This window comes from Chionomys nivalis, chromosome 21 (genome assembly GCF_950005125.1).
Source record: "Chionomys nivalis chromosome 21, mChiNiv1.1, whole genome shotgun sequence".
Lineage (NCBI taxonomy): Eukaryota > Metazoa > Chordata > Mammalia > Rodentia > Cricetidae > Chionomys > Chionomys nivalis.
Genome location: NC_080106.1, coordinates 13,729,136 through 13,742,527, shown reverse-complemented (window position 1 = coordinate 13,742,527; position 13,392 = coordinate 13,729,136). Strand labels below are relative to the sequence as shown.

Genomic DNA, 13,392 nt, shown 5'->3' with positions numbered 1-13,392 from the left:
AGCCTGGGGCTCCACATGATAGAAATGACTACTGTAAATTGTCCTCTGACTTCTACATATGCACCATGGCATGCATGTGTGCCCATGCACACACACAGGCACACACGTAATAAATAATTTTTTAAAAATTAGTCTTCTCAAGAGGATATCTATTCAGAAAATTTGAGCAATCTATGGGCATAAGTGTGCTGGATTGCATGCTTTAGAGATCTCCAAAGAGGAAGTGGAACTGTGAAATGCACCTTTTACACTGTGGGTGTGATTAATGGAAGCAGGCAATTAGAATTCCTCGCCTGACCCAAGTGAGCCGGGAGAGTGCGCACGCTTGTTTTAGGTTAAAACAAAATGCAAAATCAGTGTTTGTGGTTCCTGTTTTTATTTTGTGATTAACTGTCCAGCTGTGGCTCTGGTTAGCCTTGCACGGGAACTCAATAGTCCATCTTCAAACTCACTGCATCTTCAGAAACTGCCTCCACACTTCCCCACCATCCTAAGGAGGAGAAAAATTGCTAAGAAGAGGTACAAACGAAAGACTAGCTGAACAGTACAAACCTGAAGGTCATGTATAAAGCTTTTAACCTGCAATATATCTATATGTATATTTATATGTATGTATCTATGTGTGTATATGTGTGCATGCAGGTGTGTCTATGTGTATATATGTATATTGGTGCCTGTATAAATGTGTGTGTTTCTGTGTCTCTGTTTCTGTCTCTCTCTCTCTCTCTCTCTCTGTATGTGTGTGTGTGTGTTTATACATGTCTGCATAGGAGGACATTCTCCCTCTTGAAGATTTGTTAGCCCAGTGGAGGGGATACATTAAAGATAGTTATAATATAATATATAATAGATAGGTTGGAACCAAAATGAAGATCAGATAAAACACATAGAAACAAAAAGGAAAGGTTGATAAATTCTGCCTAGAGAGTAGAAATAGACTTCGCAAGAGGAAATTGGAAACAGGTTGTAAGAGACCACTAGGTGGACAGACATCTGAACAAGGCATGAAAAGGAACAAATACTCAGAACATAAAAGCTTGTGACCTATGCGGAAATGGCAGGGGTTCAGTGGAGGCCAGGACAAAGGTAGCTTGTCCAGCAGGATGTTGGAGAAGTCTCAGAGATGATGATGAGAAGCTAGGCAAAAAGAGATCATGTGTCATAGAGAATCGCTACTTGGGGAGCTGGCTATTGGCAGGTTTTGAGGACCAGAGTCACTGATGTCAATTGCTTCAAATGATTTCATCTGCGTAGAGGACTGTTTAGGAAGACTGGGACTTAAAAAGGATGGATTAGCAAGCATACAAGAGGCACGATGAGCATTAAAGTCTTGGCTCTTGAATGGCAACGCTGTCTGCAATGTACTTCTGGTCTCTCCCTCCTGTACTTGGTAACTGGTCAGAGAGACATTCAGAAGATGTCCTAGCAGCGCTGGCTGGGTGGCAGGCAATGCCATCTGCTGGAACTGGGACCAAGGGAAGAAGAATGAGCTCCGTCGGGGAGGATAGAGAGTTTGCTGTTAACTCTATTGAGGACATCAAGTAAGAGATACGGATCAAACATGTCAGGAAGGGTCCCGAAGGGGGGCATTTGTTTCCCAACACTGTGCCATTTAGACAAGTCGGCAGGTTGCACGAACAGCCTCCTCCTATCATTTCCCAGCATCTATGTGGATATTCTGCCCTGGGAGCGTTCATATGGTTTTGGATCCAAGTCCTGACATAATTACCCACAAAGAGAATCCTTAAGCTGGAGGTGGGGACCTGTGGGATCTCCCCTGGTGCCTCTTGAGAAGGCTGAGCCATTGCATTTGTAAAATGAAAGAGGAACCTGTTTAAACTCTTCTGTATACACACTTGCTAAAAGGTAAAGTTGAGTACATTACAATTTTAATGAGTTTACTTGAGCATCAGCTACTTCATCAGCAGACCACACACACACACACACACACACACACACACACACACACACACCAGACACACACAGATGTCTATATGCCACTGCCACTGATGGGGTGTGATGGGGACTCCTTTGTAAGGGCCTCCTGGGGGACAAGACAAAGAAAATAATTGATTGCCTAAACCGGGAACTTCCTTGTTAGAGATTCGTTGATGGTTTCTCGTTGTTAAAAACACATGTCTAGTTAGAGGCGAGGAGCAGGAGGTTAATGGTCTCTGACTGGTTAAGCTTCAGTTTTGTTCACCTGCCTGCACTGAATGGGCTTTGGATTGTTTATTTGGGACCCAGAGGTGCTGAGACTGCCCCGCACTCATGGCCACCCAGTGAGTTATTTTAACCTAATGAAGATCCCAATCTAAGTGATCCTTTTCCCCGGTGAGTCTGCCTTGTTCTTCCCCCCATTATGCCCCATCCTCTTGTCAGGGGAGGCCCCCTAACAACTCCCCAGGATTCTTCTTTGTAGCATATTTAGCAGCTGCAATTTCACATTGCTCTGTGTGTTTACATGATGAATGGTTTGATTAATTGCTGGAATTACTTGATTAATTACTAGAAAGGGGAGTCCTTGAATACAGGGATATCAGGATTAATGTTTTCCATGCCTGGAGCCGACACAGAGCCTGGGACATAGCTATAACTGAGGAAATGCTGCTCCCGGAATGATTGACAGCAGGGTGATATCTTCATTATGGGTTGAGACCAGGAAGCCTCATTTCTCTCTTAGTCATACTGTACCCTCCTTAGTCTCTGCAGAGTTTTTTTGGTTTGAGGGTGTGTGTGGCCTGCCATTCTGCTTTGTTGTCTGCTTCTGTGATAAAACACGGATCCAAACAAACTAGGAGAGGTTTATTTCAGTCCATACTTTCTAATCTATCCCAAGGGGAGCCCTGAACACGAAGGCAGGAACTAAACAGAGGCCATGGAGGAGCGCTGCTTACTAGCTAGCTCCCCGCCACTTTCCCAGATACACCCCAAGACCACCATCTGCCCAAGGTGGCACCAAGAAAATGCCACTACCGACATACCCATACCCACAGGCCAGTCTGACCAAGGCAATTCCTCAGCTGAGGTTTTGCTTCCCAAGTTTCTGCGGTTCGTGTCGCGGAGACAAAAGTTAAGCCGTCCACTTAACTTCAGCTTGGTGCTGATTTGGAGCTGGTTGACGCTGACTGCACTGGATGGGACCCACGTGGTTTTAACTCCTTATCTTCAAAGTGATGCTGTAGGAACGAGGTGTAGCTGAGTCGGTAGAGCACTTGCCTAGCACACACCAGGTCTGGGTTTGACCTCCTGTACTGTGTAAACCATGTGTTGATGGCACATGCGTATAATCTCAGTCCTCAGGAAGGAGAGGCAGGAGGATCAAACGTTAAAGGCCATTCTTCCTACATATCAACTTTGAATCCAGAAAGAAAATTAAAAGGTAATTCCGTGATTCTCTGAGTAAATTATCATTATCGTACAAGAGGAACGTTTCTTACATAACTATGGAATCTTCGACAGGGTTCTATCCAATGACAGCTTTCTCAAATGGCACTTGGCCCAGGGTTAAGCACTCATTAGAATGAGCTGCTCTGACCTGCTTTTGATCTAATGGCCAATCCACCAGCGGCCTGACCTATTCCATCAGCATTATAACCGCTGTACCATCGCGCACACAAATACTTCATCCTCGGATCGCTTCTGCATCTTCATGCCTCTACACTAAGCCACTTAAGGTTGATTATGCCACATGCGTTTCCTTCAGAAAACTGCTCTTTTGTCGGACTGCTGCTCAGAATACTCCTGGATTAGCAGAAATGCTTCCGAGAGACGTCAAGCTTTTCCTGAGCCCGAGAAGGAGTTGTATCAGGAGTGGCTAAACTCAAGATATGCGTAAGAAACATCTTGTTGTTAAAGAACCATCCAAAAACAAACAAACAAACAACAACAAGACCCAATATACACAGGGCAGAATCTTGACTTACCAAAGAGGCATGGGAAGGGTAGGCAGGGCCTAGGATTGTGGACAAGGATGGCATTTATAAAGAGACACCTCATTGTCTGCACTCACACCCCAAGTCAATAGTCTCACTTGAATATATCCTACAGTTATGGTTTTTTTTTTTTTGCATTTCTTTAGTAGTGATTTTCTATTAATAAGAACAAGTAAATACTGATTTTCACGTACATGTGTTTTCTGGTCCCTTAGGCACCCCTTCCCTTCCTCTGGAGTGAGATGTTACTTATCTACCATGACCAGTGAAACTGGAACAGGGAAGGGTGTTACTTCCTGCTGGAAGATTTAAGAGCCAGGATAATTTTCCATTGCTTCCTCTCTCCCATAATAGCTGGCACCTTCCAGACGGAGGTTCTCCATCACACTGGATCCTGTATAAGCAGTAGGCTTCTTAGTGAGGCTTCAACATTTGGGTATCCAGCAAACATGAGGTAAGCTGTTGTTCTTGTGGGTGAGGAAGCAAAAGCACAGATAGTCTTGTGCTTCCGGAATACTACTCAGAACAGAATATGTTCTGAGCACAGCAGGAAGATGGCTGTGTCCTGAGAGCCATAAGTGACCATGGAGTCCTCTTGGGTCCTGTCTTCCTTATGCTGCTTTCCTGCAGTGGGCAGCCACTTATGATAGCGAGGACGTGGAAAGAGGAGATGAACTCATGTTCCCTCTTCATTCCTCCCCAGTCCAGCAAGATGAAGGCCAGCAGAGGAAGAACAGAACGATACTGTTAATTTGGATGGCTTCCTTATGGGGTGCTGTATATACTCCTGCCGGCCTCTGAGTGTGGGTGTGTAGTTTGGTGATTTCCGTGTGAGGCAAATTCATCCTATTCACATTAAAATACTTAATGATATGAAAGTGAACACTCAAATCCACACTAAAAAAATATTACGTATTCCTTCTTTAGAAAGTCAGGAAATAGATTTTTAAAATGTTACAAAGGTCATAGAAAGAAACTTTGGCCAATAGGAGAAGTTCTGGCTTTTGTTAATCTGAGAAGCTAATAGCGTGGTTTCCTGGTTTTTACAAGGTCTCCCATTTTCCCCACTTTTCTGTTAATTTGTTTATGTGCATACGTGCATGCACACACGTGCCATTTGAAGGTCACAGAGAGACTTGAGAGAGTTGTCTCTCTCTTTCTACCATGTGGACCACAGGGATCAGATTCAGGTCACAGACTTGGAGGCGGGTGCCTTCCCCTCTAAGCCCATATCTGCATTTTGCACCAACTCTCAAGAATGATGTAGGTCTTTGTACTAGTCAAAAGAGCCAGATGTTATACTTAAGTTCTTTTTAAAATATTATTATTGTATGTGTAAACATGATGTGTGCGCATGGGAACATACATGCCACGGCCTGCACCTTGGAGGTCAGAGGACAACTTTGTGGGGTTTTTTGCTTACACCTTTATGTGGATTTTGGAGATCAAATTCAGGTTGCCAGGCTTCTGAAGGAATCTCCTCTGCCCACTGAGCCACCATGCCATTCCTCTGCTTCTTCTCTTCTAAAGAGGAAATATGCCCAAACCACAGTGTATTTGGCTGGCGAACTTTCTGGAATTTTACAATTGTAGCCGTGACTTCTTCGGCTCAGATTAGTGCAGTATAAGTTACCCTCAAGCTAGTTCAGCTGTCCATTCCCCAGACAACAGCCTCCAATTTCACAGATATTCAAACTTGGGAGAAAATTAAAATTTTACCCCATAAAGGGGTCTTGGGCACCTTACCTTATACCCAGCTGTCTGTAGATGTCTAACCTCCAAGTTCAAGGTGGGAAGAAAGCCATGACTGTGAGAAATAGGAACATGTGGTAGACATTTTACAATAAAATTATGTCAAAAGCATTCTTGGTCTGATAGAAAGAGTTTTGGTCCCAGGAACAGCTACTCTACTGCAGGAATTCAAAACAAACTACTACTACCAGGCTCTGTTGCTTGGGAGGAGGCCGTCCCTCTCTGCGCCTCACTGTCTTAGCTGGGTGGAAGGCATGGTGATACCTACCTCACAGAATTCCCTCTGGGATTGGATATGATGTGAGATGTAACTTCACCCCCTGCCTGGCACGCAGGCCTTGCGCCATCGCCTCTCCTCCACCAGTGCAGGCATCCTAATATTAACATCTATAACCCCGTAGGAGAGGTGGAGTGGAGGGGCTACTTTCCTTGTGTAAATCTGACATGGCACAAAACAGAAAAAAAAAATTAGAAGAAGGGGAGAGAGAAACAGACAGAAAGAGAAAAAAAGGGGGAGGAGGAAGGAGAAAAAGAGGAAAGAAAAGGAAGAAGAGAAAAATGATGGAAAATCTGCTCAAAAAGAGAGACTACCTGCTCAAAACATGCCAAGAATCTGAGTACAGATCTCATCACTGATGTTTAAAAATAGGAGAAACCTGAGTTATTTCAATTATTTCAATTTTCTTCTTGCTCGAATGCATGCCTGGGACAGCCTCCCAGACTGTCTCACACAGGTGAGGCAGAGATTGGGGGAAGATCTCACTCAGAGGCACAGAAAGAAAACCATGACGCCCTCCTAACTCCCGGCTTGGCTGGCTACCTTCCAGCCCAGGTACCTAGAGCTGCCTGCTTGATGTCCTCTTGCAGGAAGTGGGGTTGCTCTGACGCCCTCCCAGGAAAAAGTGGCAGCCTTGCCCCTTGGATAGGACCAGAAGTATTTGTGTGGTGTCTTCCCTGTGGGTGAGTGTTGCTTTTGCTCTCAGTGTTATATGCTTCAGCTTGCCTGCCTCCCCAATGGTCCCTGAGTGAGGTGGAGCCTTGCGGTGTCACCGCGCATCTAGCCAGTGGGTCTTCGTGTTGTATGCACAGGACTCACCGGAGAATCAGCCCTTCTCTGTCTATCAGCCTTATTGATGGGATAAAAAGCGGAGCTTGCTATGAGCGCAGGACCCTGAAAGTCATGATTCTTACACAGAAGTGCTGTCATCTATCTCTCACTCCAATGATGACTTTCTATTTTCTCCGTGGTGTTTGGAAGTCGGCGACTTCTCCCAACCCAAGGGCTGGAGGTAGATGTTTCACAAAAGAACTTCCTGACCATGACATGACACCCAAGTCTCAACCTCCTCCTTCCATCTTCCTCATCTGTCAAATGACACTTCTTCAAGAAGGTCAGAAGGATTTAGCGACACAGAGAGCCATTTAATGAAATGGCCATTACACAGGGAACATCCAGGATGAAGCCACAGGTGACTGCTGAGCCCTTGGCCCTTACACAGTATAACCATCTAATGTTAGTTTGTTCAGACATGTGCAGTGATCACCACACACTTCCAGCACAGCCCTGGTAACGCCAGAGACACACATGCATGGAGACCCCTCATAAGCCATGCCTGGTACTTCCTTTGCTCTGCCGCTACACAGCCTTCCTTTATAAAACCAGTTTCCCAGCACTGTGCTCTGTGCCCCAGGCCTTGGCAGAGGCCGGTAGTAGAGACAAGCACATCCAAGGTGTTTGCGCCACCACACGCTCTCTCCACCAGTGACGAACACAGCGAGAGCCAAGCTGAGTGCGACTCTGCAGGCCTTCACAGAACCTGGAGGCTTCCCAGGAGCTTGCCAGTGCCTCCTGGGGTCCCACCAGGCAGGAAGACAGGCTCTTTCTTTGGCTCTGAAGCCTGCGATTCCTCCAAGCTGGGAACTGGCTGGATTCCCTCTTGTCTGGAGCAAGCTCTTACAGCTCTCTGAAGCTCCTTCATGGGCCCCATCTGAGTGAGTACTCAAGGCCCTGGAACCATCATCCAAGGAGGTAATGCTGAGCTAATCAGGAGCCAGAGGGGACAGTACTTGATGCAACACACCATGAATGAATCCAAGACATTCTGAGACCTCTTCCAGAGTCACAGCTGCCCTCCGAGAGCCGTGCTTTGAGAACCATAACTAAAGAAGGAAGTTTTGGTTGGCTTCCATAAATGAAACCCAGAATTATTTGTGCAGTGCCTACTATGTGCCTCTTACACTGCTAGAAACAGCATACCCATTTTCAGAGTAAACACCAAAGTCCTTTTTCAAATGTGCATCATGTCCTCACCAGTGTGGCAGACGGGGGCTGGCTTTTAAAGATTTTTTTAAACATTTTTAAGATATTGAGCAGGCTTTTAAAGTCCTGCCTCAGGATCTTGGCATCTTCAAGTCCCTCTGCTGCCCACAACTCTACACCTTTAGTCTTCTCAGTGTCAACTTCTTAGGAGGCCTTCTTTGACTTCCCTACCTGTGACATCTGATCTCCCCTCCTGTGTCCATGTCTTCATGGGCAGCTAGCTTTGTCTATACATGCTGGGGTTTGGATGTTAGATTTAGTACTACTAGAAGTCACCTCCGTGTGTGTGTGTGTGTGTGTGTAGGGTTTCTTGTACTTTATTCTCTGGTTTGGTCAGCCCCTGGAACAGTGTTGGTTACATAGAACTGCGGGTAGATGATGTGGTGGCTGTCTGCCCTTCATCCACTCCTACGCACAGGAGGCAAAAGCAATGCTGCTTAAACTCTCACAGCTAAACTGCAATACGTGTCCATAAACTCATTCAACAAGGACTTCTGGATTATTCTCTGCATTCCAGGGGCTGGATTACAACACAGATAAGTCTCTAAGCGCGGAGCTCACATCTCAATCCCCCTGTCGGGATTCTCAGTCAGTCTTATTCCAGAATCCCCGTTTTCCCACCACACCACTCTGATTTCTACGTTCAGATAAATATTATTGTACCGGAAAACTAGCTAGGATTTCCGTGAAGACCGGAAGATGCTCCAACTTCCCAAATTCTTCGGGAGAGATATGGACTGCTGGGTTGTTAGCCTGTGGGTGTGTTTGCCAATAGTTCTATTTAATTTTTTTTATACTTTAAGCTTCCCATGACTTCCCCTCTCTTCTTCTTATCCATCATCATGGCTTCAAACAACCATGATTTCATTGCAAAGTTCAGTTTTCAGGCAAGGGAACCAGGCGGAACTCCGATAAATGGGTGTTCTGCTTCACATCTTTAAATCCCAGGAATCCCAAACATCTAAAACTTTAGAGTTTGAGTAGGTAGAATTTCGGAGCTACCATAGCAGAGATCCTCCCTCACGTTTGGGCAGATCAATGACGCAGTGGCTAATATTGTCAACTTTTCAGGATCTAGAACCATAGAGACGCAGCCTCTGGCTGTGTCTGTGAGGGATTTGATTTTTCTAGGTTCACTGAGCAGCAAGACTGCCTTCAAGTGTAGACAGCACCAACCCGTGGGCTGGGGAATCCTCCAGTGTATAAAAAAGAGAAAGAGACCTGAGCACGGGCATTCATCATTCTCTGTTTCACGACAATGGGTGCCACGTGACCAGTTACCTCAAACCCCTGGTGCCATGATGAATATCGTCGATTGTGAGTCAGAATGAACCATCCCTTCACTCCTTAAGTTTCTTTGGTCAGACATTTTGCCACAGAGAAATGAAAAGTAATGGATACAGCTGGTCAGGAAGAGGCTGAGAGCCTAAGAAGAAAGGGTCACCCTTCTCTCACGCATCTCTTCTCTCAGCGACAGCACTGAGCCTGGCTGCAGGAATGCTCACCTGACTCATTGCAGATCACGAATCCTTTCCCTAAGCACAGAGGTTTGAGACCCGAGCCTCAGCCACAGTGAAGCAATAACCAGAAAGGGAAGTGAAATTCTGCAAATGCCAAGCTGCCAGTTCCTCAGCGGTGGCTTCCACCGCCTTCGACCTCTCCTGACCTCTTGGATCTGGTAACTTGCTGCTAGCCACTGGAAAACGGCACAGGAGTGACTCAACCAAAGACCCAAATAAAATGCTGATAGGAGAGGAACCAGACTTGCTCACTTGACTTGCTCCTGGGTCAGCATCAGGAGGTATAGGATGACTCTTCTAGAAGTTTCTTTCCCCAGGGGTTCACCTGGCAAGAGCATTTTTGGGAAGTTTCCACAAAGGAAAGAAGATTAGCATTTCAACTTTCCAAATGGAGGGAATGACACCAACCTTGAGAACTCCTGTGGTTTTCAGCCCTTCTTTGGGATGTGAGAGGAGATTATTGTTGGCAGCAACTCTCGGCTCCGATGGATAAGCAAAGCCGGTGTGAAAAACCAACAGGAGCCCTTTGGCACTCCAAGGTGTGAGGGGCTCTGTGTGTGGGGAAGGCCTCTGGCTGTGTGATTTCTAGACACACAGAAGCCCTGCCTCCCTCTTGTCTTGCTCATACTTCTGTTCGCTCAAAGACAGCAGTGCATCTGTCCTCCCTAGGCACTTGAGCATCTGGAAGGAGCTGAGCTGAAGGCAGGGCCGGAGCGCTGTCAAATGCAATGAAAGACAGGCTCCCTTCCCCAGAATCTGCTAACTCAAGGGTTCAGTCTCCATCTCTGCTGCTCGAACATCTCACATTCAACCCAGCAAAGAGTTCTTTTGAAGCAGATCCCAAGTCTTTTCCTCCCTTCGCCTTGCTTCTTCTCCCTCACTCATTTGCTTTGGGTGGCAAGATAAGCTCTAAAGCGAGTCTCGCGACTTGTACCTTCCCTCTGGCCCCCCCCCCCCCCACACACACACACTTCACTCTGGAGCCGCCATGGCTTTCCCGTCTTCAGCATAGCCACCACACCGCACATTCTCATCCCCCCTTCGGTGACTTCCCATCACACTGACCATCACTGGGACCTAAAATAACCCTGCTTTCATTGCGAATCTCGTCCTGTGGTTAAGAATTCAGACAGGGCTCAGCTGGGTGGGTGGTCTATCCTGGAGAAGGTGGACTGAGCTCCCTTGGAGGTGCCGGCTGAAGAATCTGAACTGGAGTTGCTGCTTCTGTTTGAAGCTCAGTTTGGGAAATCTAAGTTCACACTATTCTCAGATTTTGGTGTCTTATAAGGGTTACCTGGAGGTTTGTTGTCAAATGGAATAATTGACCAGAGTATCACTGTTTCACCTCTCCTTTGCATAGGGATGAAGCTTCCCAGAAGTGCCTCAAAGTAGGATGTAAGGGCTGAGGTGATGATCCAGGGGCTCAAGTTCCTGCCTTGCGAGCCTGAGGACCCTTCCGAAAAGATGTATGCAAAACCAATTATGATGACATGCACGTATGACCCCAGAACTAGAAAGACAGAGACAGGCAGGTCCCTGTGACTCTTTGGTCAGCCAAACTAGTCTACTTGGTGAATTTCAGGCCAGCCTCAAAGAACAAAATGGCTCATTGGTGGAATCATACCCAGGGTTGTCCTTTGACTTCTACGTGCACATGTAAAGGTTTTCAGAAAAATACCACTTCCTAGCCACCCAACCTGTGTCTTGTGAGCCAGCCCTGGTTGTCTTTACCACTTCTTCCTCCCACATCACCCTCTAGCCACACCAGACTCCTTCCTGTTCCACAAACACACAAAAGCCCGCTCTTCTCAATCTTAGAAGCGTCTTACTTTCTGTCCATCTGTCAGAACTGCCTCTTCCTAAAACTGTCCCCATCTTGCCTCTTCTAGGAAGTACCCTTACTGGCATATTCTCCCAGCAGACTTCTGTATCTGGCCCTCCAAATGGGTGGAAAGAGACCATTTATCCCCTACCGTAAGGGCAAAACCAATTTCAGTCCATCATTTCCTTGTTACTGAGATGCCTCGTTCACCCTCTGGAATCGGAATGGTTTTGTTTGTTGCTGTTTAGAAAGTGGTCATCTCAGAAAGCCCTGGTCACAGAATCAGCTCCACGCTGCTCCTCAAGGGGAGGTGCACAGAGCAAAGTAACTCAGGAACCGCAGGAACAAACACACACCAGCAAGATTTTTTAATAATAGATGTTAAAAAATGAATCCAAACAAGGCAGCTTCCCCCACCAAACAGGGCTAAGTGTAATGTCTATCATGGGCTGTGATATATGTCTGCTTGGAGACCGACTCGACAAAAGGCCAAATTTTCTTAAAAGCATGTTAAAATATTAATAGCTTTCTGAAGCAGTTTTCTTGCAACGGCTGCCAGTCTTTGGAAAGATGACATCAGACTGGAAAGAACGAGGAGACGTGGTAATGTCTTGGCCGTGGTGACCTACTGGGGGTACCTAAGCATTGGCTGCAGAGGGGCAGGCTGCGGTCTGGAGGGGGAGGCCCCTGCTGGCTCCATCTGTGTGAATCAGAGTTACTAAGAAAGTTTATATTTGACCTCACTCACCGTGATTCACTCCCTCCAGCAGGTTCTGCCCTGAAACCCCTTAAGAGCCCTACCAGGGCCTATTTGGTTTGATTCCAATCTTCCCAGTCTGGCCCCTCTCCACTTCGTGTCCACTGATCTTCTTAGCAGACACTCAAATCCACTGCTTCCCTACAGCCACAGGCCTCACTCTTCCTGCTTCCTAAAATGCTCTTTATTCTCTGTGATGGTTGATATTGATTGTCAGTCCGACAATATCTGGAATGACTGAAGAAACAAATCTCTGGACATGTCTGTGAGCGATTATCTCAATTAACCCAAACTATTAGGCTAATTGAACTGAGAAGACCCTTCCTGAATGTGGGTGACTCCATCCTGTGGGCTAGAGTCCTGGGCCAGATACAAAGGAGAACCCGCTTTGTGATCCTACGTTCATGGTTCTCTGCTTTGCTTCCCAACTGCAGGTGCAAAGCACCTGGCGACCTCATGAGCCTGCCGCCTTGTCTTCCCCGCCATGTTGACCACGTCCTTGAATTAAAATAAATCCTTCCCTCTTCAGCTTGCTTTTTTTCCACGTATTTTTTCAAAGTAAAAAAACAATTAACAGATACACTTGCTTATTCATCTCTGACTTTGTCAGTCTTTGTTGAAGAATTGACGCCACCCCCAATATCCCTGTATGTTCTTATGAGCTATGCATAGTGCTGGTAGATACGTGCATTATTGTTGAGACCTGTTCAATGCACACCACCAATGGTGGACTCTATTATAAGCAATGGATTTGGGGTAACAGTTATCACTATAGATCCTTCAGTCCAAACAATGTGCCACCATAGTAGATGCAGGCTGTGGTTGGGGAAAATGGTATTTTTGTCATTTTCCTGTTTCTATGAAAAGACACCATGACCAAGAAAACTTGCAAAAAGCATTTAAACTATGAGTTCCAAATTAAATGTAGAGTCTATGACCATCAAGGCAGGGGGCATGGAAACAGGCAGGCATGGAACTTGCGCGGTATCCGAGCGCTTGCTTGTTGAGATAACAGGCATGAGGCAGAACAAGAGAGCTAGAGTGAGTGAGCGACTAAGCAAGAGTGAGAGGGAGAGAGAGTGTGTGTATTAAGGGAGAGAATGCTGACTGGAATGATATGAGTTTGTGAAACCTCAAAGCCCACCCCGCAGTTGACACATTTCTTCCAACAAGGCCACACCTTCTAGTCCTTCCCAAATGATTCCGTCAACAAGAGATCAAGTATTGAAACATGAGCCTATGGAGGCCATTCTCATTCAAAGCACCACACATGGGAAGTGTCTACT

At 46.2% G+C, this 13,392-nt stretch overlaps 1 protein-coding gene across 2 annotated transcripts in view; it reads right to left on the bottom strand.

Annotated features, from left to right (window-relative positions):
* Maf (MAF bZIP transcription factor) overlaps positions 1-13,392 on the bottom strand; it is a 332,439-nt gene that overhangs the window by 124,922 nt on the left and 194,125 nt on the right. The window lies entirely within an intron of this gene.